The 27,678-nt window shown below is 33.3% G+C and overlaps 1 protein-coding gene across 3 annotated transcripts in view; it reads left to right on the top strand.

Annotated features, from left to right (window-relative positions):
- Positions 1 to 27,678, top strand: part of LOC140451862 (insulin-like receptor) — a 285,820-nt gene that overhangs the window by 110,308 nt on the left and 147,834 nt on the right. For 2 of the 3 annotated variants that reach the window (XM_072545775.1, XM_072545772.1), the window contains exon 3: positions 4,899 to 4,920. The exons of the other annotated variant lie outside the window; for it this stretch is intronic. The gene's annotated coding sequence lies outside the window, so the exon portion shown is untranslated. The remainder of the gene's footprint in view (positions 1 to 4,898; positions 4,921 to 27,678) is intronic. 3 annotated transcript variants of the gene reach the window in all.

Below are 27,678 nucleotides of genomic sequence, written 5' to 3'. Positions count from 1 at the left end.
CATGATAGTTGTACTTGTTTCTTGTTTCGTGTATTTTTTACAAAAGTTAAGTATCGGTATTTATCAAGAAGAAAGCGAATTCCTTCTGTAATTATTGTTTGCGGTGTGGAATCAAGTTCTGTAAAAACTTTACAGCAGTCAGTCAAATGTTTTTTTTCGAATAATTTAAGTACTGACGTTTTGCCCCTTCTGTACATTGCTGCCGTAGTGTCGCAGCCGGTTATCGCATGTAAAAATAAAATGTACTTTTGGCATTTGGGATAAGCAGATAAACTTTTCGAAGAATATGTCTCTGTTCGCTGTTGAGCCCTTCCAGGTTTCAGCAAATAAATAACTTTATCTACTGGAGTCCTTGCAGTAAGCAGTACTAAGAAATCAACATCTTCACCAACTACAATTGTTGTGTTTGTTGCCTTAAATTTTTCAATTGCTGTCTCAATTATAAGGACATCTGCGTCATTTTTAGCTTGTTTCACTTCAATATTCACAGTTGTTAATTTGTCAGTTAACATGGAAATGAAACGAGATTTATTATAAATGTTAGCGAAAAATTGTTGTTGATTCGCTAGAACTGTTATATTTTCATCTGTAGCCATTGTTAAGAATTGTTCATTACTGTAGCCATTGTTAAAAATAGACAATCTGTTATTTTTTAAACAATGGTATAGCCAAATGTTTTTCAAGGCCACGTGGATAGAGGAAATTTAGTTTGGGACTGATTATCTTTTGAAGAAATATTTTCAGAATCGTATAATATATAAAAGAGACACAAATAGGCATTTATACTTGTCTTAAGTGCCTGAGATGTATATACGTGGCTTATAGGTGCATATAATGTATAATGTAACTTTTAAAATCGCGATTTTTGTAGAGAATGTTAACATCTACAATTTTGGTTTGCGGTTTTTTTTTGATAAAACTTACCGTTTTCGAGAAAAACCCAAAAAATCTCGAAATTTTGACCTTTGACCCCGAATAAATTTTGTTGCACACATGGGATATCGATGGGGACTTTTAAAATTTTATTTGTTATGGTAAAATTAAGCTCTCCACCAAAATTTGGCTTTTCGGCAATTTTTGTTATTTGCCAACTATTTTGATGTCTAAGTTGACCGGTTTAATATGAGCGATAGCTGATGAGAAATCCTTGAAGGCGTACAGCTGATTTTGCTTTGTTTTTTTTTTGAACAATCATAAAAACTGAAAAATTCGTTTTTTTCCTATAAGACGTTTCTTAGAAATTTTAGCGAAAATGGTTCAAATACAAGTTGTAGATCTTCTTTAATTTGTGAGGTTCTAAATTAAAATACATAAACAATTGACTGAGATAACTCCGTTTAAAAAAATGAATATTCTTCGTGTAATAGAAGGCGAGATATATTGGAACTTTTTCCAACGCGCTTTAATTTGAAGTTTCATTCTAAAAAAACGAAGCTCGGAAAGTTCTACTCTACTTTAACGTGGCGGTATTTTACGAGTATTATACGATCCCTTTGGTGGGTTATAACTTTTTACACCTTCTCTTTATATGCCATCTATAAATTAGGTCGTAAAATCGAGATATTTACTTATAATTTGTTCAATTTTTAGCTCTTAATGTTAATAAACAATGGAAATATGATTTTAAGAAAAAATGCTATCTTGGTTCCTATTGGTCATAGTTGTTTTTTCTACCTACATGAAAATATTTTTCTCCAAATTTACGTGTTATATCAATTAACAAAAACATATTTATCATAAAAACAAAATATTTATGAAAAATAAGTAAAAAAAAAATACTGTACAAAATATGGTACACCAGGCATATAAACTACTATTAAGTTTCAGTGTGGTATGAAACAAAACATTTAACATGTAAGCCTACGTTGCATTTTGAACACCTCATTTTGCTCTATCGTGGCACAAACCATATCGAGTTTGTTTTTCCTGTGGAATTACTAAATGGTCTAGTCGATCATAGCAAATAGGAAGTAGGTTTTTTATTTTGTTGTAACAATGATTTTGCAATCCGTCTTCTAAATGATAACTGGTCCAGTTTTCCTCCATGCAAACGATGAAGTTGCCAGGCATTCTGAACAGCCATGTTAATGCATTGATTGATCAATGAAAAATACCATTTTTGCCGCGAATAGAAATGCGGTAAAGACTAATATTTTGATCACTATGATCTACTCCGCCCATGTTTACATTATACTCATATACGAGATGCGGTTGTTCTACCTGAAATGATAAATATTACTAGTATTACAGAGAATATTAATTGTCTATTTTGTTTCATACCTGGGTCGTCTTCTTCTCCTCCTGTGAATACCGCTTTACAAGATGAATTGATTGAAGTCCTGCTGAGTTTGAACAGAGCGTTAGTAAATTATTCTCATTCCATTTTACTGCAATTATATTTTGATCAGCAATTTTTCTGTAGTCATATGTCCCTTTCTTTTCTTTTTTCATAGTTTTTGAATCTTGTAAGTGTACTACACTGTAAACGATTTTCTCTAACCGTGCTAGTGGCTATAAAGCAATTTTCTGTTAGTTTTTCCATGAGGTAAAAAGTTATCAAAAACCAAGTGGAACTTTTCATTTGGCCATTTTTTCCTTAACACATCAGAATATTCCAATACGACGCTTGCTCCGACTCCATAATCGATATAAATTTTACTAATATTAGTTGATGATCCTTGTTATGGTCCAAACCAGTAAATATAGCCAAGACGTGATGTACCAACCCATAATTTGTAACCGTATCTGATGGGTTTACATTGTATAAATTGTTTGCATGAATGCCTTCCAAAGTACGGAACCATTGCTTCTTCTACAGAATGCGTTGGCGTTAAAGGTCCGTACTTCATAAACTTCTTATTCAAATTTACAAACAAAGGCCTGACTTGTGCAAATTTATCTCCTTGTTCTACAGTTATCTACTCCTTGTACAGTTATCTGTCAGATGAAAATTTGATATAATAAATTCAAATTTATCTCTCGTAAGAGCTTCTGTCACAAGTTGATTGTTAGCATCTCTGTCACGTTGCCAAAACATTCTCCTGCTAGGAATGTTTACATACCCACTCAATATGAGAGTTCCCAGAAAAGCTTTGACTTCATATTCTCGAACTTCTTGTTGGCGATTCTTCTGTGAAGCATATCGATTAGTTTCTGATGTTATCAGGTGTATGAGTTCTTCATAAAAAAAAGGGAAAACCGTTTAAGGGGACTCTTAGAATCACGTTGTTCTAGAAGTTCGTCTAAATTGATACACTGGTCTTCCATCTGAATGTCTTCTTTTACCCAGTGGTAGATTTTTTTTCTTAGACCGTTTAACTGTTCTTTTTTCTCCCTGCTCTGGTAATGAAATATTAGTTTGAGAATATTATCTTGAAATCATCATAATGAGATTATCTTGGTGACGCTCAAAATAATGAGCGTCACCGTCATTATTTTGCACATTTATTTCAGCAGAAGCTTTTAATTGCGACCCAGGTAAATTATCCATCAACAGTATATCTTCATGACCAGAGTCTTCGTCTGTTAGGACATCACATGCATTTATTGGAGGCATCAAAGTAATACTATCTACATTTGCTACTAAATTTTAATCATCTTCTAACATACTAAGCGCATCCTCCAATGAAAAGACGCTAAAAATAAATAGTATGGTATTTTCCTGTCGTACAATATTTTGTACACTAAAATCAAACGGCCTAACTCTAGTTATAAAATAATAATTTATTCAATTTATAAATCTAAATTGAAATATAAATGTGTTTTCTACAAGTAAACACAAAAAGAATATTTTTTTTGTATACATTATAACAAATATTTACTTACTTAGCAAATCGTATTCCGAATTCGTCCATGTTATAAAAACTGTAAACTTTATCACATTATTATCGCCAAATATTTCAAAGCCAGCAATTCACAACTACACTATGGTTGATTACAACATACTGAAAGTATTTAGGCGGTTATCAAGAAATATGATCCTTATAGATAATCAAGTTAAAAGATATTTGTGGTGTACAATTTATTGTACGTCAGGCATATCTGGGTTAAAAGATTGTGTTTTTCACCACCTTTTCAGTGAGCTTACTTACAAGCGCGTTACATAAAAAATATCAAAGTTATTACATAGTTCGCAAGCTAAAAAGTCAACCATTTTCAAACTGTTTTTTTAATAACAGTTTTGACAAAACGTTAAATTTTTTTTAATACATACATACATATATCCTAAAGTTGAAGCCTCAAAGAAACGATTGCGATCGTAAATACCTATCGAGTCACTGTTTTTGCAAGTACAGTTGTTTAATTAATCACTCTCCGGGATAAACAAACTAGATAACTTACAAACTATCGGGTCGATTTAGCTGAGATTTAGCACACTTAAATAATTCATTAATTGCCATAATTTCAAGTGGTTATGTTACATATCATTATTCAAAAACAAAGTTATTAACATTTATAAATTACTGCAAGAATAAGGGTTTTTGTGCAATTATCACGGTCAATAGTTTATGTATTTTAATTTTGAAACACGCAAATTAAAGAACTTTCTAAGATTTGCAACTTTTATTTGAACAATTTTTCTCTAAAATATACAAGAAACGATTTTTAGCCAAAAAATGATTTTCTCGCTTTGTATGATTGGTTAAAAAAAGGAAACAAAAATCAGTTGTTCCTATTCAAGGATGTTTCATCATCTACCCTCATATAATCATCATGAAATCGATGATTTTTTCACAGATTGACTGGGTATATAATTAATGAGAATTAATTATTTTTTCATACAATTTAGTTTTTCCGAATATCTCTGCTTTCTTTTAGACCCCCAATTCATTTGTTTTTTGGACTTTACATTTATATTGTCAATGCTGCGATGTTTACAAAACTTATTTTTGTTTCAGATTTAAAGGAATTATTTAAATGGTAAGTTATGAATCCATATTTGTAAGAAATAAGTCATTAAGTTTGCAAAAAGCGTAAAAACTGTTTTTAACCTTTCAGAGGCTTCCCGCAACATTGAGTTTAAGAGATCTATCAACATGGTTACTATTATTTTTGTGAAGGGAAAACAAGAAACATTTGTTTAACATGTAATTTTTAAAACCCTGGATTGTGTATTTCATATCTTGATATAATCGTTATCTCTTCCTCTATATCAGGTTATACCTGATGAAGTTCTAAAAAGACTCATTCTATGTATTTATGACGCTTTCTAGAGTGATTCACCTTATATCCATCCGTACGTAGTAGGGGAAGCGTCTAGCGTTACCTCTCCAGCTGCACTGGTGATCTCATTGCACCTGACAGACCTGACAACCGTTATGTGACCAGCAGCAAATCATTTAAGGTTTCAGATTCCATATTTTTCAAAAAAAGAATTGTTCAGAATTCTCATGTTGCTTTATAGGCGATATTAATGAGATGCGCATTCAATAAGTTTCCTTTCAAAGATCAGATCGGATCACTGTCTGAAGAGTGATAATATTATTCCATTTATGGTCTGGGATTGAATTGTTAATTTCCTCCTCTTAGTAAGAGGCAGCCTAACTGTAGCTTTCAGAGGACAGTTGTTGTTGTTACCAGTTCGTTGAGCGATATGGACATCGAAGGTGTTATAAGTATTTACAGTTGTATCTCTAGAATTTTAGAATTAAAAATTGAACATTAAGTCGAAGGAGGCTGCTAAGAGTCGCAAACGAAAATTAAATAAAATAATTCAATAAGACAAAAAAAAACACCGGGCGCTATGTATGCCTTTAATGATTAAATACATAATTAAATATTAGTTGTGATCTCATAAAACTGCAAAGAAAAGGGATCAACCTTGGAGAGTTTATGTACACATTACATTTTCAAATGTCTAAATCATATGAGCGAATTACTATACATATGACAAGGAAACTACATAAAGTATACAAAAAACGAGGTCCAGATATGAATATCCTAAAAACAAAATACCTTCCAATACGATCTGAACTAGAAAACATCCTGTTAGAGCCAGAAGAGCTAAGAGCCTGTAGTAGTTACAAATACCTAAGAGTTGAATTTGAGACAACAGGTAATGGCGACATAGAAATCAGAAAGCGAATAATACAAGCCGAAACCATGGGCTGCTTAAACGAAGTATGGTGGTGCTCTAATATTGGTGAATAACGAAAATATACCAATTACAAAACGTTTGTTAAAATCAATCTAACCCAGAAGGCGACATATATTTATTTAGAAGATATTTGAGGATATCCAGACAACTAGATATAATGACGTCACACGTTCTATGGTAGTGGGTTCATTAACAATAGATATTGAGACATGTACAAATAATGGACGCACACGACTACCTAAACTCACCAGGCGGTGGATCCCACCAAACACTAGGAAGCGAGGAAGATCTAAGAAAACATGGAAAGATGGGATACCTAAAGCAATAATCCATCCATAGATACCAATGCAAGTTAGTCCTTTTACATTTACATTACCTTTTACACCTAAATAGATCTTTCATAATATTTTTGTTCTTGATCCACGTTTCACAAACATTAAGGACCTAGGGCGGATTACTATTTTCTTTTTCCTCTTTATAAGCAATTCGACCAGTCTATTTTCTTTTTGTACTTGATCTCTCACTTCTTTGTCCAGGTCTTCATAGCTAGACAGTGTGATTCCTATAGTGTATTTTTATGTATGAGAGAGTAATAAAACAATAAATTATGTATGCAAATCCCTAAACTGTTGATACGGGTGACTCAATGAAAAACAGATATTTGTCAACAAGTTTACAGAAGTATATAGGTTGGAGCAGAATAGAATACAATAGTTGTGAGGCTTACTAATCCCTAAATAAGGTTGCCAGTGTCGGAGTGATGGAGGTTAACAGGTACTAATGAATTTGCAAGAAATGTAAGATGTTTATTTTATTGGTTATAATATAACCAATAAAAGTTTAATAAGTACCTACCTATTTGCAAAATAAAGTTTAATTCTTTAGATAAAATAAAACGTTTTATTTTATCTATTTGCAAAATAAAGTTTAATTCTTTAGATAAAATAAAACGTTTTATTTTATCTGAAATGAGTGCATTCCACGAAGTAAGGGTTTCAACAATCAAACATTTAATTCTTTAATTCCAGGAATCTACGACAGTAATTGACTAGATAATTACCTTCTAAACTTATTCCACAGAAAATGTGATAGTGGGTTTTTCCATTTTGTATATAGGAAGGTCCAAGTGGCGTATTCAAAATTCTTAACAGTTCACTAAAAGTAGGTACTTCAGTTGCAAGGTGCAGTTTATTGTGTATACTAGTGTTATGGAAAATTTGGAAGTGCCGTGTAATCGCCGAAAAATTGGTCCTCTAACAGTTAATGAAAAAACATTAATATTTAATTGTTTTAAATCATTTACAGACAAACGTTTATGTGAAAGTGTTGATGAGACCGTTGAGTTAGTTAGCAGTACACTTGGTGTTGGGAAATCAACGATTTACAGAGTTATTAAAGAAGAGAAATGTGGTAGTTTTCAAATGCCACGTAATGCTCCAGGGAAACCAAAATTTCAAATAGAATATCATTTTAAAGAAGGACTTCGACGGAAAGTGCATGAATTCTTCTTTAGACAAAAATTTCCAACATTGGATAAAGTTCTTGTCTCAGTTCGAGATGATAAGGATTACCCAGAAATGAGTCGAGGTACGTTATGGAAACTTTTAAAAGAAATAGGCTTCCGCTGGAAAAAGAATCCCAGAAAGTCTATTTTATTAGAAAGAAGCGATATTGTCATATGGAGAAGACATTTTCTAAGAACCATAAAGGAAATGAGAAACCAAAAAAGAAAAATATTTTATCTTGATGAAACATGGATCAACGAGGGTCATACACCAAATAAATTTTGGCAGGATGAAACTGTTACAAGTCAAAGGCAAGCTTTTGTAAATAACTTATCTACTGGTTTAAACCCACCATCAGGAAAGGGACGCAGGCTGATAATAGTACACATTGGCAGTTCAGACGGTTTTGTTGAAGGTGGTTTATTAACTTTTGAATCAACTCGTACCGGTGACTACCATGAAGACATGAACGCTGATGTCTTTCAAGAATGGTTCGAACAAATGATAGATCTTCTTCCTAAGAACTGTGTAATAGTAATGGATAATGCAAGTTATCACTCCAGACTTATAGAATGACTGCCCACAACCAAGTGGTTAAAAAAAGACTTGCAGAATTGGCTGAGTTCAAAAAATATTACGTACCATCCCGGATCTATAAGAAAGGAACTTTATTCGTTGTGTGCCCTTCATAAAGAAAAATTTAAAAAATACGAAATTGATGAAATTGCCAAAAATCGTGGAATGACAGTACTTAGATCCCCACCATATCATTGTGAATTAAACCCGATTGAACTGGTATGGGCACAGATAAAGAGTGAAGTTTCAAGAAAAAATACCACTTTTAAAATTCATGATGTTAAACAGTTGTTTTTGGAGGCCGTAAATAATGTAAAACCTGAAAACTGGGAAAAGGCAGTAAATCACACTATTAAAGAAGAGGAAAAAATGTGGAAGCTGGACAATATTACTGATAAAATGATCGAGCCAGTTATTATAAATCTTGGTTCTGAAAGTTCATCTTCTGAATCTGATTTGGATTTGTAACAAATAGCTGTAAGTTTTATATTAATATTTTTATTCATCTATTTAACATACCTTAGACGGTTTTAAAAACTCTTTTTCTCTTTTGTAATTTTTAAAAATTAAAAAAAATGTGAATTTTTTAAAACCCTTTTTAATGTAGGCCACTCAGTTCTAATATAGTGTGTGATAAAAGAGGTCACTTTTGTTTACATACACATAACACTTTATAACACTGAAATAATTCATTTATTTTTTACAATTATTCAAAGTAATTTTTCAATTAATCTTGAGCACGCCCATGGAGTGGTCGGAGCTACCAGTTAAAATTATGCTAATTACTCTCTCGTTCATAAAAATAAACTATAGGTATTTTATTTCCATTAATTGTTCAATACTGATGCCATCAATTTCTGTTTTACATCTGGTTGGTTCTTTGCTGACTACTATTGTTTTAGTTTTCTGAGATAAGATTGTCATATTAAATTCTTTTGCTCTTATGTTAAATCTGTGGACCACTATTTGCAGACTATCTTCATCTTGGAATATCATCCATGATCAAATTGAAGAGCATGGGGCTCAATGAATCCCCTTGCCTTATTTCGCTGTCCATTTCTATAGGTTCTGTAAGTTATCCATCTATTCTGACTTCCATTTTGTTGTTTTGGTAGATGTTTTCGATAGTTTTTATAATATTTGGGGGAACTTCTCTATTATACAGAACATGGATTACATCTTTGAGTCTTACTCTGTCAAACGCTTTCTTTAGGTCAATCAGACACAGAAATGCTGGTCTATTATAATCTACTGATTTCTCAGTAATTTGCTTTATAACGAATATTGCATCTGTACACGATCTTCCACTACGAAAACCCTGTTGTTCATCTGCTAAACTTATCCTCTGATTTATTAATACTTGTAAAATTTTAGTTAGAAGTTTTAGCGTAGTATTTAACAAGTTTATACCTAAAAATTAATGGGAAAATCCCAGTAATTGGCTGTATACCATCGTTTAAAAAAACATACAGAAGTTAAAACACTTCACCATTGTATTTAGGTATATTAAAAAACATATAGTTAAAACTTTTACAAGTGTCGTCAAAATTTATACAGTAGCAGCATAACGTTTTCGATCTAATCAGATCATCTTCAGTGCTTTATGTACATGAAGCTAACAATGAAATTTGTGGCTATGACATCCATATATGGGTTTACATCTTTCCAAACTTAAATTATATGTTGACTCTAGGTCGATGACAATGGATAAATTTAATACTTGAGGAGCTACATGTCTCTCTGCTCGGTTTTTAACACGTGGTTCTTGTCAGTTAAGTTCTTGTCAGTTGGTCTGTGTCGTCTTAAACCGTAAAAATCATGTTCCATTTCTTTCGAAAAGCGTTCCCAGTGATCATTTTAAAAGAAGAAAAACCCATTTCATATTATTTGTCGCATTGAATATTCCCATTTAACTTTAATAGGAATTTGAAGTTAAGTTTTTATGGACGTCATGCACAATCTCGACGAACTTGTGTTTACTTGAACATCCATTTGCTCGTTTTAGAAAAATGCCTCCAACTCTAACCACTATAACTAGGCCCCGGGCAATAATAAAAGGATCCGTCTAGGATACTACATATTTATCATTGTTAAAACATGCTACATTTTAAAACTTTGTTAAACGTGTAGTAAAGATACTTTAGTTACTTTTTTTTTACTTTCGGATAGTACCTTTTAATTATCTGTTTTTGTGGCGCTAAATTTTATTACAAATTTACATGGGTTTTAACTTTTTACGATGTTGTAAAGGGATTTATGGTTTCCGGGCCATTTAGCATATATATAATTGCACTATTAAGGACTGACTTGTTTTTCACAGTCGTTTTATCTCACCCGAAGCTCGATTATCCGAAATTGTTAGATTGTAGTCTAATTGAAAATAGACCTTGGACAAATCTGAATTTTTTTATCAGTAAGCTCAGATAAATGCAATATTAAAGTGATTGTATTGAGAACTTATATTTATAGAACAAGTTCTAAATTATATTTGTATTTAATAATATTTGATCTTCATTCTTTTATTCTTATGGACTGTCATTGGAAATAATGACTTTCTTGTACCCATGTCACCTCTAAAATCAAATTGCGTTTCATCTATCTGCTCCTCACATTTCTTGTGTATATTTCAAAAGTGTTGTAAACAATTTTTAGTACATTTTTTAAAGGGTGGCACATTCTTCTTTTATTGTGCCGTCTTTTAACGAAGGTTGGCGATTACTTCTTTAAACGCTTCCTTATCTTTTGCAATGTGAAATATCTGTTCAACACTGAATTTAGTCCAATCTCTGATTTATCTGATATCAGTACATTAGTAGATAAGGTTCTCGCACCTTCCTTTCCTTTATAGTCTTTTTAGTCTTGGAAGATTTATATTGTTAGCATGCCATCTTCTTCTTTTCGCTTCCATGTTCTTTTTTATTTTCATCTTCACCCTCATTTGTGATTTCAAAATCATTGTCAGTACTCGAGTTAATGCTAGGAACAAATGAACTTCCCGAATATTCAAATGGATCTTTCTCGTCTTGGTGTATGGTACTTGTAGACGGATTGAACTCCAGTGGTGGTTGCTTAATCTCGTTAATAAGCACGCTGCTACTTGAAGAAGGGATTTCTTTAGGTACATATAAAGCAACAGCAGCTGAATTTCAGTTTTATCCTTCTGCAGGTTAAAAAAATTTGTAAGATATATCTAACAAAGACGGTGATGTAGTCCTTACAAGTACAGCCTCGTCCGAATTCTGACTCTCAAGGTAGTCTAAAACAATAAAAATAAAGATGTACAGGCGAAAAAGAGAAATATATTGACAAGAGCTTTTAGATTTATTTCTTTTACTTTTCTAAAACAATAATATCAGTTGTTATAAGTGACTGCGTATCTTATATAACAAGAACAAAATAATTAATTCTTTTTCTATTTTAAATTCATTATATAACTTTTCTATTAAATGGCGTACGAATGTTAAATATCGTCACTGTAAATTCAAAACATTTGTCTTTAAAATGTAGTTAAACTTATTATTTACCATTCGAAATACTTACGTTTACTAGAAATATTTTCCACTAATGAGAATTCATTATTCACATTTTCTTTACTGTTCATCGCAAGCTGAAGAATTCTGTGGGCTCTATCTTCCATTTTTGGCTAGCTCATTTACCTTAACAAGCACGACTTGGCGAACAAAAATTGTGACACTGGGTTTAAAAGCTAAGAGAATAACTTTAATATATGTTTAAAGATACGGGGGCAAACAACTATACGGGGAATTGCGTAGCTTTATATCCTAATGCCCACAAGGTTAATGCAACCAGTGTATGTGGCTGCATTTAAGCCTCTAAAAACTTTTTGGAACAAAGCTGTGCTTCAGTTTAGGAGAGACAACCCGCAAAAAGTGTTAACAAAAGCACAGTTTGCTTCAGTTTTAAATTCCGCTATAGATATGTTAAATCCAGACGTTATCAAAAGTGGGTATGCATGCGGAATATTCCCTTAGAATTCGTCTGTTTTTGACTGTTAAAATGTCTTGAAGGGTATTTGAAACTGAAGGTAATCTGGATGAGCACAAATACAACAATTTCTTATAAACAATTTTGTGAAATAGTTGGCAGTGACAAAATTAAACAGCTATGTCGAAATAATTGTAAAACTCAATATGATAATTACCAAATATTGAAACAAATCTTTTCAGTATTTACAAAGAAGTCGTCCGTAGAAATTTCTCCAAACCACGGACAAGAAAATATTTTAGACGAAGAAGTAAACATTTTAAAAATCAGTGAAGTAATTTTTGAGATAAATGATATACCTGTAATAATATATTATACTGAAATTGTAAACATACCTGAAATCAAAAAGACAACCTTAGTAGCACCCGAGAATGAAATTTTCAATATGCAAGAAATATAAGACCATACAAATCAAGCTGAATTAAGTGTAAAGAAAACGGGTAAATAAGTTCTATCAAAAGAACCCGAGAAAATCCTAAACATTTCTAAAATATATTTGTAAATGCTACAAATAAATCTATTGCGACTTAGTTAATATGGCCAGATACTCCAGGACGAAAAGGCAAGAAGCAAACTCGAAAGCTTTCATTTGTTCTAACTTCATCAGACAGAAGAGATATAGAAAAAGGAAAAATGGAAAAAAATTAGAAGAGGAGAGAAAAAAAAAGTGAAAGAAAAAAGCTCGGATAATAACAAATCAAAAGAACTAGCTATTTTTTAAAAAATTTTTAATAAGCCTGAAGAGGAAAGTAGACAACCCATAGAAATGACCATAACAAAACTAAAAAAAGGTGTAAATGTTCACTTTCGTATTACAAAATATCAAGAAGTGTCAAAAAATGCATTGAAAGTGTTAACACCAGGAAAGTAGAAGTAACATAACTGAGGTTTTTGAGCCTCCACTACCTGAATTTGCCAAAGTTACTACATCAGAATTTCATTCTCACACAAAATCATCAAGTCCTGTAAATAACCAAAATAATATTGACATTTTCAAGCATTCACCTCCACCAGAAGCAAATTAAAGGTCATCTCCAAAAATATTTCTCGCCCACACTACATCTCCAAGCGCTAAGAAAACAGTTGTACCCAAACGAAAATTATTTGATGATAATCCAAAATAGTCCTCAACAAATATTACAATTCTGTCTGATAATTTATTATCAAATATTCCTTTATACTTCGAAAATCGAAACTCGAGATCAAACCTTCTTTCGCGCTTTAAAAATACAAACTTGGTATCAAACATTCCGTCACATTTTAAAAATCAAAAAGTTTCTAAAGGTTTGTGTTATCTATGTGTACTAGATATTACAGAGTGCAAGGAAGGCATTAGATTCCAAATGTGTCTTAGAAAATATCATGTGACTTGCATACTATGGGGACACTGATCAAGTACTTACATGTATGTGAATCTTGCCAGAACAAAAAATAAAAGTTTACTTTGACATGCTCTTTTTTTATGTCCACACTAATTACAAAATCCTTGCTTGCCACTTTAAAAAAATTATGGCCAATCACTAATATCGCGTCAGTAACTGGAACAGTGTGGCCAATAGCTAGTTCATTTGCACATTTACAAAAGAACACATGTAAAATATTTTCAGACATGAAAGATTGCCATAATAAAATTGTGCAACATGCAGAAATAATAATAAAATTCCATGATGTCAAAAATAGTCAGTGTCAAAACATTTCATCGACATGCTTTCCTTAGGAGGCCAATAACTGTTGCTGGAGGCCAATTTAAAGAAAAAGCTTATAAGTTACCGTATATCATAGTACTTTAAATACTTTACGGTGAAGTAAATCCAAATTTAAGGGATAATTTTTCAAATAATTGATCAGAACGAACGTTTTCGCTATTATCATACCATCTTCAGTGAACTTTGAAGTACTTGCTAAATAACCTCATCACCAAGCAGTGGACGTGTTTAAATTACATATATAATACTTGTCTAAGTTGAAACAATTGTCGATAATTAAAGAATTAACTTTCCTGGAACGGTTTGTCACTACTCGGAACTACATCCACATCTGGGTAGGTCGGCAGACACCAGTCAACTCTGAGGATAAATATCTTTCTGACATAAATGATCAGTTTACAACTTCTACAACTTTTGTGTTCAACAGAATACGTGTAAAGAATAATTAACTTTCATCTTTACGTGTAGATCTTTCATCTTTAATACATAAGGATGAAGATTGTATAATAGTTTATTAACGCAGTTAAAAATCAAACGAAAATGTTACATGCTGCAGTTTGTATTATTTATTTATATAAACATTTTGATCGTTCAAAGATAGATGGTATATAGAGATATTTGATTACGTGGTTACAAATTAACGACCTTTCCAATAACCAACTGTGTTTATGTGCGTAAATTTATTATTCCAAGGTTTTTAGTAAATACCTGATGTCGTGAGAATTTTTAATGTCTAAAGGTCTAAAATTCAGCTTTAAATATTAACGGTTATTTTATGGAAGTATATAACTTTTATATGAGCACTAACAAGGACAAGATTATTCAGTAAACGGAACCAATTTATGCAAGTTTTACTATTCTACTACAAATGAATTATGGAGGCTAACACAAGCGTAAATTATATCTATTACAACGATTATGGTGCGAGTAATGTTCCTAAAATATTATTTTGTTTTCGTAGTCAGATACCCGTAACCATAACACGTAATAACACTGTATTTTGCAACTTTACCATCCTTCTCTAAGAATTTTAGAGTCGATATTGAACGGTAACAGTTATGATACTATTCTACCCCAGGAAAGAAGCCGAAAAAGCACTTGAAAATTTGAAAAATTACTGTGCGCTCTTTTAAACTGGAATATCTGGAGGAAGTCAATAGAAAAGACGTACCATCTCATGGGTCGCGAAATTTTAACGGCGTCATGGTTTTTTATTAACATTTAAGCAAAAAAGCGATTTTTTTTCATTCACTTCAATATTTTGAAAAACTTTCTTGAAAATACGTACTTGCTCTTTAAAACGTGGTTTTCTAAATTAAAAAATGATTATAATCTAACAAGTTATTGCAAATTAAACTCGAAAGTAAGCATTTTTTTCCATTTTTTATAATTATTAACATAAACAATAAAAAAACACATTTGACAATGTGAGTTTTTATGTAATATATGTGCAAAATAATGAGCCCGATCGGTCGAGTAGTTTTTAACAATTCTGTTTGTTTATCCCATTTGAGAGAGAAAACAGTCATATTCAGATGGCTCTACAGGTGCTTTGTCAATACTTAGAAGGATCTTTTGGTCTTATTCTCTTCGTAAGTCCTCAAGTTTTCATATTTTTAAAAAAGTATAATACTTTTTAATTGGGGGGTTTAATAGTTGGGTTTAATTTGCAATAACTTTATTGTTTATAAACATTTTTAATTTAGAAATTCTCATTTTAAATTCTTATTTTCAAGAAAGTCGTCTGTTGAACAATCGCGAATCAAAATTGTAGGCAGTAAATTCTTAGAAATAATAGTGACGTTTTAGTACTATGACATTTGGGTTAGTTACAATAAATAATTTTAGGTTAGTAGGTAATAGTTAAACCTCCCTAAAATCGCAATCGTCGATGAAAGCCGACAACTTAGGGATTCCGTTGTTTTGCTATCGAAGTAAACAGGACATTACTCACATAAATACAAGTCGTAAAATGTTATTACATCTTTGAACACGTATTTTAGTGTTGTGACCAATATAGAAGGTGAGGGCAATCAAAGTAAACGAGGCCCAAATTTTTCGATGGGAGAAACAACTATTATACACAACGTGTATTTTGGACTCCGTGAAAGCAATAAAAGTTTGTTGGTCAACGATTTAATTACTCTGTGTAGTGATTGACTAAAGTGTCGACGAGAAATGTATACAGAATTCTAAAAATTTAAGCATCTCCTCACTTAGGGTCCACGCTTCCACTCCATATAGTAGCACTGGAAAAATATAACAATATGTCATTCAAACGCGAAGGTTAATACTAAGATCGTGGCTGCAAAGTACGTTCTTAATTTTTACAAAAGTGGTTCGGGATTGTTATATGCGGCCTTTAATTTCTACGGTTGGAGTCTTTTAGGGAAATAAAACAACACAAGATATTATAAATGATGAACGAAAAGTAGCAGAAGATATATACCGACTTAAGACACCATCTCAGCCGTATCCTGAAAGAAGCATCAAATGGAAACACCCAACACCGAAAATTCACCTGAGGCGATACCAGGAATAAGACTCAAGGATATGAAGATATAGCACCACGAAGGTGCACAGATATCAAAGATATTCAGTCAGTTTTTTTAGACAAAACCTAATATGTACTTTATTAATGACTTTTAGGTACTAACGTCCAAAAAGCTTTTGCCACCCAAACAATCATAAAACTATAAAAACCAACAAATTTTAAAAACTTTTTAGAAAAGATCACTCTCACTGGAAGTCCTTACGAGATAATAAAGTGTCTCCTTACATGGGCGCCGGGGCATAAAGGTGTGCGAGTTTAAGTTTCGATCTATCACGCGAATGCGCTTTTTAATTTATAATAATTTGAAAGCCTTCCGTTTTTAATCTTTTCGACTTGCCAGTACATTTTTAAAAACAGTGTATCATCCTATATTTATCAATATTTCGTATAGGTAATATATTTTTCTCTGTGACTTGTTTATTACACTGACCTGCAAAAGTAACCGGACACTAAGTTTATTTTAATTAAAATAAAAAGTATTAGAACAACGTCAAATCCGATAAATTATTTTTATTGTATGTTCAGTACCGAACCATAAAATAAAAACAAATTCCAAAATATTGCCTATTGTAACAACAAATTAGAGATTAGACTAACAGCAAGATATTTTTGAAACCAAATTCTAAAATATGGAAACTAAAAGCGAGTATTTCCTCCTCAAGCTCTGATTACAGTTCTCATCCTTCCTGGCATAGAAGAAAGCAGCAATATCGTATTGCGGTATTTGTTCCCACTCGTTTATTAGCTCCTGTTCTAACGGTACCACAGTTTTTAAGTCGTCATAATTTTACCTAACTAATCTTTCCAAGTTGTCCCACAAATGGTCTATCGGAATAAGGTCTGGACTTCTAGGAGTCCAGACTAGTTACTGAAAACTAACATCTGTAAAGTATAGCATATTTATCCTGGCTTTGTGCAGCCGAGCATTATCCTGCATTAGAAGACAATTTTCACCTACAAAATGCATATAAGGTAACACATGTTCTTCCAGACATTTCCTAATGTATCTATCAGCATTCAGGTTAGCTGCTCCTAACATATCAATATCTGTATGTGCTTCCAACAAAATGCCGCCCCATACCATTATACCTCCACCACCAAACTGTATTCTAGCAGTTAAGCAACATTGGGCATAGCGTTCTCCAGGCCTTCTCCACACTCTTTGGTGGCCATTAAGTAAATATCTCGTTAAACGAGATTCATCTGTAAACAAAACGTTTCTCCAATCTTCATATTCCAATCTGAATGAGCACGACAGAATTCGAAACATGTAGCAGGTACATAAGATGATAAATTTTGTACACTTAATCTTCGACGTACGGTGTCAGGTGAAACTATGGCACCATGAACATCTACCAGTCTCCTAGGCAAAGCTGTATCAGTAACTGTCCGCTCTAGATCACTTAAAGTTTAAGAAATCGATCTTCCACGGCATTTGGTGACCTTGGTCTTTCTTGTACTTTCCTTGGTCTTGATTAAGAACCAGTTTCTCTAAATCTTTGTAAAACATCGTATATTATGCGTCGCGAAACGTCAAGCAAATCTGAGATATATCGAATGGACCGCGCATCATTATAAAGAGCAGTTGCTTGTGCTACTTGATCTTGCCTCATTACAAATTATTCTTTGTTATTAAAAATACTTTTCTTTCCCAAAAATGCAGCCAACATCTACCAAATAGGAAGAAAATCAATTTAACAAGCTTTATTTAAGTAAATATTAACAAAAACTTTCAAAAATAACACTTTTTAACTATTAAAAATAACAAACTAATGGATAGAAGCAACATATATTTTGAAAGATATATTTAATTATTATACAGGGCAATTCTTCAACAAAATAAAAGGAGAAAACTATGGATTTTCAAGTGTCCGGTTACTTTTGCGGGTCAGTGTATTTTGTAAATAGTTTCTTTTATGCACTTATTATAAATATTTTACCCGGCATAATCATTGGTTTCTTCGGTTATTTATGTACATTTTCCAATTCAACATGTTCATTAGCTTTATATCTTCATCTGAAATTTTACCGTCCGGTCGTGCTATTACTTATCTAACATTACGCTTATTCTAACATTCTAACTTTAGATGCCTGGACAATGTTATCTAGACCAGACAGTATATCATTATACGTAGATTATTTTTCATCATTCATCACCATTTTCATATGTTTAATTTTTATGTGTTTTCCTACCTTAAATATTTCATTCTTGTCTTTTAATCTGCTAATATTCATGTATACATAATCATTATCATTCTCTTTACCTTTATCCCTATGCGGGGTAAATTTTCCTAAATACCTTTCTCCATAAGTTTCTATCTTGGGTCATACTAAGATCAATACCTTTTACCTACATGTCCTACCAAAGCGTCTCCACCAGGTCTTCTTTAGTCTTCCTCTCCTACTCCTTCCATGAACCCGTAGATCAGCAATTCTTCGTATTTGGTGATTAAAGTCTCAACGTTCAAGATGAGCAAACCATTTAACCTATGCTCTCTCATTTTGGTATCAATTGATGTCCCCTCTAGGCTTCCCTTAATATAGTCATTCTTAATTTTATCCTTATTTGTTACTACTCTCTCATACGTCTCCATAGCTCTTGTCTAGGGACTGTGGCGTACGCCTTCTCAAGAACTATAAATACCAAATGTAGCTCTCTTTTCTTCTCGTAGTATTTCTCTACCAAATGTCTTAAAGCAAACAAGACATCCGTTGTCCTCCTTCCTGGCGTAAACCAAAACTGTTCTTCTCCTATCGATCTCTCTCTTATTAACCTTCGCTCTATGTTTCTCTCCCAAATTTTCATTGTGTGCGACATTAACTTTATCCCTCTATAGTGCTTAAATTTCTGAATGCCTCCTTTATCTTTATAGAATGATCACGTTCTCTCTACATCTCTCTTCTTCTTAAATATCCTACTCATCGTTTGTCACTAAATATCAATATCTTCCTCTCCTAGAGCCTTTCAAACCATCACAGGTATTCTATCAGGTCCTACTGCCTTACCATTCTTTCGTCCTATTTAACGACTCAACAACCTCATCTCTAGCTAGCCCCGGTATTACATTCTCATTTGAGATCCCCCATCCTCTGCTTTTCTTCATTTAGCAACTTTCTCATACCATATCTGCTTTATTTCAACATCGGTTATTAACACTCTTCCATCCGCACTCTTTATCTGCCGCACGTGGTCAAGTCCTTTGACGACTTGTCCCTTACTTTAGCAATGCTGTATAACCTTTTCATCCACTCGGGTGTTTCTAACTCTTAATACATCTGTGCAGACGATCTTTCCTTAGCAGTAGCTACAGCGCGCTTTGCTTCCCTCTTTGCTAGCTTGTATATATCCTAATCCTCCTCTCTTTTAGACCTGTCATACCTCTTTCTAGCTTCTTTCTTCTTTTTAACCTTCTGTTGCTCTTCACCGTTCTTCCTTCAAGTTTTTTGCTTGGAAGTGCTTTTTCCTAGCACTTCTCCTAATCGCACTGCAACTTTACTGTTGGCTTCCCATCAGTAATTTACCGTACCTATCTTTTCCGTATCCACTATCACTGGTCGGTGTTGACTAGTTACACACTCACCCTTTATCACTTTACACTTGGTAACCTCTTTTAGCTGACTTGTACACAGCACAAAATCTATCCGGCTTTCCCTTCCCCAGCTACTATAGGTAACATACTGGTCTTAAATCTTCATAAAGAACGTATTAATGACACCAAAATCCCATGCCACTGCAAATTCAATAACGTTCATCCAATATGTCCATTCAAACTACCTCCAATAAAGCACTTTTCGTCTACAGGAATCTCAAGTATCTCGCAATAGAGGGCACTCCAAAATTCTTCCTTTTCCTGTTCTTCACACCCTACCTGTGGGGCGTAGGCCGACATTGCCTGTTCGAACTACTAATTAATTTGCATCCATCTCCAAGATCTCTCGACACCTTTCCAACGACTTTCCTGTACACAAAGTACATCAATCCTTCTACTCTGCATGAAATCGGCTTTACCTGTGATGCTTTCGATGTTAACCGCCAACATGGTCGAAAATTATAAAAAACTGGGATGCAGTATGAGCGTCAAACTTCATTTTCGGGATTTACATCAAGACATAAAGGAGATGGAGAGACTTACCAAGGAAGATGGGATATTAGAATAATGGCTGATTACTGCTGTACCTTAAAGAGGGACTCGCTGACAAAAATCCATAAAACGAAAACTACAAAACGCAGTTTTCACGGAAAAAGAGAACGATTTTATTAAAAAAAACCAACGATTGTCTAACGTATATTATACTGCATTTTTTTATAAACAACTCAATTTTGCGGTGTAATCTTATATTAAATATAATTTCAATAAATATTTTCTCAGTATTTTTGGCAGTTTCTTTGTGTAATTTTGGTACTTCTTTGTCCATTATATATGTAGATTTACATATTTATACAAAAATATAAAGGCAGATTAAACTTAGTAAGAGCGCAAAAAACTTTTGTCAGGCAGCGTATGTCGTTCAATTTAAAAATGTATTATTTTGTCTAATTGCATCATTAACGTTTATTTTTTCGCTTATTTGACGCGCAATAAAAACTCATGAATAAATATTATAACCAATATCTGAGAGGACTCAGTACTTAAAAAAATGTTTCCCATGATCTAAATCAATTTCCAGTTCATTGGCTGATATATAATTGAGACAGGTCGATTAATTGATCTCCAACGTCAATAAAGGTTAAAAACAGTTTGATCTTATATCTACAATTACACCTGTCACGTTACAGGGTGCATGTCCAATTACAGGGATATATTGTGTTTTTAAAAATTAAGTTGTCAAGGTCTTTTTACTTGTATGCTTTGTAGTGGGATTATTAATAGATTGCAACACATTTTGACACCTAATAAAGCATTACGTTCCTATATAATTATCAACTTTTAATTTAAGAAAATGTTTTCTTCTCATTGGTAATTTTGAAACTCTGATACTCTTGTCTGACACTCGTTTTTGTATTATGCTGATTTAAGAGACATACCACAATACACTAAGGTGCCAAAGATACGGACAAAGTAATATTGCAATCACAGGCCACGTTGCGTCAAGTGCACCGAAGACCACGCGACAGACAAATGCCCCAGAAAAAAAGGTAAAGTAATGTGAAATGCACACTTTGCGAAGGCAATCACCCAGCCAACTACAAGGGCTGTTCAATATACAACGAATTGCTACAGAAAAAATATTCGGCATTTCGTCCAAAGCAAGTTAACTCTACTCATATTAAATCTGAACAATATTACGCCCGACACAGCGCCCAAACATAGTTGGTTGTTACCACTCAGGGCGTAAGGTCCCTTTTTAGAGCTGGGAAATTGTACGTTCCCTTAAAAAATGTAATCCCTTATCATCGACCTATTGTCTTAAGAATTATAATGGTTCGTTACTCTAATTATGTAATTTATGGCCAGTTTCACAGTCAGTGGTTAACCCTACAAGTTAAGTAACCTTTACCCCTAGTTTAACTGACATATGCCGTTTCACGTTCACAGATTCGGTTATGATCACTTAACCTTAGGTTTCGTTTTATTTTTCTTATGTTAGTAGGAAATTATGGACAATAATCAGGTTTTTCGGGAATATTGTCAGTAAATATTATGGACATTGACCAGTATAGATGATTTATGACACATTTGTCACGTTAGATCGAAAACAATATACAAATATTATTCTCATTTTCAAGTTCTGTTCTAGTGTGGTAGTGTGTTCTAAGTAGTGGTTGTTTGTTCTTCCAAGTTTAAATTAAAATTATAGAATGGAACCCACAAAAATATTTAAGAGATCTATCTTGAGAGATGTATCTTCAATTTGCTCCAAAATATTTTCAACTGTGTTCTTTGAGAATCTAAACCGAGAGAAAAAATCTTCATGGTCTAGTTCTTCAAAATGATTTGTTCTGTGCCTAATGATTCTTGGTCTGCCAGCTTCCTCATCACTGCTAAAAGCATTTACATCATATAAATCCATATCTGATTAATTAATAATTTAGGTGTCTGTCTACACTCTGTCAATGTCAACAAAACGAAATTCGAAATTAGGTTAGGATATCCTGGTCAAGCTCTAAACCACCGCTTTTACTTTGGGTTAAAAATTTTGTTAACGGAAGGTTAACCACAACCGGAGCTGTTGACCTTATATTGTGAAACCTATATTTCAGAGTAACCGCTGGTTATCTCTTAATCTCAAGGTAACTCTACTTTGTGAAACCGGCCGTTAAGGGTCATCTGACCTCATTTTGTGGCTAGTTCCAACTACTTTATAATCTATTTTGGATAAAACTATGGTATACAGCCAACCACTGAGAATTTCCCTTTTAAATTTCAATGCATAATACATATCACACACACGTTTATGTACGGATTAAACTGCCAGCAATTGGCTCTATTGGCTTTTTAAGCAGTAAAATAAGTGTGCAATCACTTGATATATATCTATTTAACTTCTGGCAATTTTCGCTGACAATAAACAAACTTTTTCCAGTCTCAAGTAATATTATTGCAACGGATTTGGGAGTATCGCTAAAGTACTTCGAATGGTCAAAAACTCAACTACAGAGTATGAGGGATTCAATAAATATTCAGGTTTATGTTAAGCTCTCACAGCTCACTGATTAGAGCCACATTAAATTCTAGGTATTAACCAATAACTAGTGACAAATACTTGCCAAATACATGAGTAGTGGGAGTCCGCCTTGTGGCAAATGTACACCTATGAACCACCCAGTACATCGCAAATATAGGCAAGTGACAAATATTTGCCAAATACCAAGTGGGAGTCCGCCTTAAGGCAAAAGTAAACTTTTAGACAACAACCCTTACTTTTGTAAAGTAAGACATTTTTAATAGTTTCTCATACTTTACTATATAACTAAAAGACAATCTGTATAAAATACATAATCTTAACGCTGTTATACTCTAGTAACCAAGCTGTGCTTGTAGCTGGCACGCAAACAGCAATCTGGTAATAGACCAAAACTGTTACTTGCTAAAAGTTAATTAAAAGTTTAATTAACTAAAAGATTCCCAACTTCCTTGTTGTCTGATGAATAAGTGAGTCATGCAAGTGTGGTACTGTTTGTATTTTGTTAAACAAACAAAGGTATCTTTCACGTCTTGCTTGAATAAAAAACGGTACTGCAAATAATTATTTAAACACCCTTAAATTTAAAACTTTTCAAATAGCCGATTCCTTCTCCCCATATATGATATTTGTGAGATGAATGGAATGACATCGACATCGAGTTAACTATATATATCCTTGAAGATCATTTTGAGACTTCAAGAAAATATAGACCAAGGGCTTCTAAACTTTATCATTTCGTGACGTATTTAATGTAGGATTTCCTAAGGCCATTTTTATAGTGATCTTAAAAAACGTCAAATAACGTTCAGTCGGTCCAGAATGAGCGATCTAGAGAAACATTGTTGTTTTACTTGTAATATAAGGAATCTCTTCTATTTTTCCTCAGACGAGACTTATGTCTGCCGCTTGATCATGCGATCTTTGCATCTAACCGTACCTTTTTATTAAACTCCACCAACAAGTATCGTCCTCTAGATAAAAGCCATCAAGTTTCTTATAGGTGGATTAAGAATTTCTTTTGGCTACACTGTTAAGATCAGATAAAAATATACAGGTTTTTACTTTGGTGTCTGTTTTTTTATTTATTTTAGTTTAATGGCCTTGGCCGAGCCAATTAGCCAGACAAATGGTGTCTGGTTTACCCATAATTAGCTCCAACCCTTGCACGGAGTCCCCTTCGTGGTAGTGATCGTTTTAGTCTTTGGATTATTAGTGTCACCATCAATTGCATAAGAATTTTAATATTTCGATAATTTGGTCTATGCTATAAATGTAGTTTATAGCATATAGCATATAATTTTAATAATTTTATGTCTGTGTACAAGGATAGCGTTAAAATGCCATAATTTTTAATTCTTCGATTTTGATAATTTTGTCAATTCCTAATGTGGACGTTCTGGGTGTGGTTAGTTTCTCATTTCTAGCTAAATTTTATATAGATATGGCCATGCGTAGAGTACCAAATTGTTCGTAAGAACAAGAGTATTAAGAATTTGATGTTGGTTCGTTTTATGTTGTTTTTTCACATAAATAATGATCATATAGTATTTGGTCGGTAGTTTTCGTAATATACATGCAAAGACCTTTCTAATGGTATACTGTACGGAGCACTTGGTGCAAAATTGAGCGAATTAGGATTTGCTACAGATTAAAATGCGATAATAGATTTTTCTATGCCAATGGTTTTTTTTTATCGTCAATAACAATAGATAGGCATTTCAAATTCGGTTATGTTATCTATAAGGCCTCTTTGGTATATATCTTATATAATTGGTATGAATTGGAGAAATCTTACCATGCGACCCCTCAAATTAAAGGATTTTGGATGGCAAATTACGCTGTGATGTCCACTTTAAGAATATGTTATGTATAAGGCCGCTTTGGCATCCTATAATTCCATCTCCTAGCAACAGCACGCAAGATGAGAATGGCCATGTGTTTCACATGCCACACTGTACATATATTGCCTAGTGACTCTTCATAATCAACAATCATGCTGCTGGAGGTCCAAGTCTAACAGTGGATGTTGCACAGCAGACACATTTCTATCGGTGGACGTTGCCCCAACGACATACGCGGTTGCATGACTTCCCAAACATCAAAATTGGATTAATAACAGCAGAGATATGATGCAATGTCCTTTTGCTAATTCCGTCATGTTTGTTTTTTCTATTAAAAATTCATCTTCGTCCAATCCTCGTTCATATGACGTCTCTTATGTCACGATCGGACCAATAACAGCAAAGATACGATATAGTGTCTCTTTAGCAATGGCCGCCATATTTTTTTATCTTTGTATTCCTCATCCTCCCCCCTTTACAACGAACCCTCTTACGTCATAATCGGACCAACAAAAATTAAGATATAATGCAATGCCCTTTTGGCATGCTCCAATACGTTAAGCCGTTTGGTAGTTAAGACCGGGGGTTGAAAAGGGAATGAAACAAGGTTCGATGATTCAGAGGTTGCGATTTAGGGAATGAGCTCAAAGTAATCTTGTCTATCTACTAACTAGTACAATAGAGTTGGTAATTCCAGTGCAGACGGTTCGATTATATCTCGGGCTCCGTGTTGATTCGGGGATTCACATTGTAGTCCTCTATCGGCGGCTGGTTAGGAATTCAGAATTACGCAATGCTACACCCTGAGTCCTTTACTTATTATCAGTACAGGTAATTCTTGATGGAGTCACTGCCATCTTGATCCCCATTAGAGCAATTTTGTATATATATATATATATATATATATATATATATATATATATATATATATATATATATATATATATATATATTCACTGCCTTCCCTCGCTCAACCGTTTTCATTTCTTTCTGTTGTCCCATTCTCCATCGTAGGCCTCTCTTACTCATGGCGTCGTCTACTTCGTTCGTCCAGGATTTTCGGGGTCGTCCTTTTTTCCTCTTTCCTATGGGGCTACATTCGGTTATTCTCTTTATCCATCTGCTATCGCTAGTTCTTCTTACATGTCCATACCACTTTAGTCTTTTTTGTTCTATATATGTTAGTATGTCTGTTTCTATTGATGTTCTTTGCTTTATTTCGTAATTACTTCTCCTATCCATTCTTGTTACTCTGCAGCATCTTCGCAGGCATTCCATATCTGTTGCTACTATCTTACTGCTGTTTTTCTTGTTTATGATCCAATTTTCAGTCCCATATGTCATAATACTTCGCACTAATGTTTTATAAATCTGTGTTTTTGTCTTCATATTTAGTTGTCTATCCCACCATACTGAGTTAAGTTGTCGGATTGCTGTTCTTGTTTGTCCTAATCTTTGTGTAATTTCTTCCTCTGTTGTTGCCTTTTTCGTGATTATAAACCCCAAGTATTTGAATTTATCCTTTCCTTTGATTGTTACATTGTCATCAATCTGTAGATCTTCTATGTCTTCTTCACTTGTAGATAGGTACTCTGTTTTCGCGAGGTTAATATCTAGGCCAGCCTTGGTATATTCTTCTTGTAGTTTCTTCATCGTGTAGCTGAGGTCGTCTTGGTCTTGTGCAATCACTACTTGATCGTCTGCAAAGCTTAACGTATATAGGTATTCGTTCCGTACCGGTACTCCCATGCCTTCGCATTTTCTTTTCCATGTAGTCAAGGCTTTCTCTAAGTATATTTTGAATGGGGTTGGAGATGTGGAACAACCCTGCAGGAGCCCTTTTGTTGTGGTAAAGTCTCCTATGATTCTTGTTCCCGTTTTAATGAACACTTTATTTTCTTTATACAGAGCTTTTGTAGCTTTTATGATGTAGCAATTTTGTAACTTCCACTGTCACAATCTTGTGGGGATGAAATTGCAGGTTTGCTAATTTTTAAAATTTTCTAAAAGGGGTATTTCGATAAATGTAGTCCACTTAGAAGTTCGTGCCACATCAGTTTTTCCTCGAGAAGTAGTTGGAGATTTCCGTGGTATGATGATAAACATCCAGATACCTTCAAATCTCGATATTTTCTGTATTATTGTTATTCTTCTTCTATGATAACTTCCTATAAAATCCGTCGGTCTAATACGTTACTAAAAAATTGAAAAACAGCTAGAGAAATAAAGCGGGCAGCGGTATTGATTGGTTCTGATACCTGCGAAACGTCTCGTCGTAAAGATACACAAATTTAAAAGACTGCGATGGTTTTAATTTTGTGTATAATACCCCGAAGGTGTTCATTATTTATTTTCGTGAAGACTATTTTTAATAACCGTATATTTCTTTTGCGCGATATTTTGTTCAGAAATGTACAAAAAAAAGACTGTGATACAGGTATACAATTTAAAAAGAATTTTAATAGTACGTCTTTCAGCAGTAATTATTGATAATACAAGAATAACTGAATTGAGGTTTCGTCAATCTCGAATCTATATCAATGTATATATATATATATATATATATATATATATATATATATATATATATATATATATATATATATATAATTAGTTAGGTATTATTGATTGACACGTTATGCAAACTGAAGTTCTATTTTGAGGTTGCAGTATAGGGCAGGATAAGTAAAAAAACTCTTTGTTCTTTTATCAAGCTTTCGCAAAATTCATTCGCTTCTTCAGGATATGCTAAAATATGGTTACAATT

This window comes from Diabrotica undecimpunctata, chromosome 10 (genome assembly GCF_040954645.1).
Source record: "Diabrotica undecimpunctata isolate CICGRU chromosome 10, icDiaUnde3, whole genome shotgun sequence".
NCBI lineage: Eukaryota > Metazoa > Arthropoda > Insecta > Coleoptera > Chrysomelidae > Diabrotica > Diabrotica undecimpunctata.
Note: the sequence above shows the minus strand (reverse complement) of the source record. Positions and strands in the feature narration are given on the sequence as shown.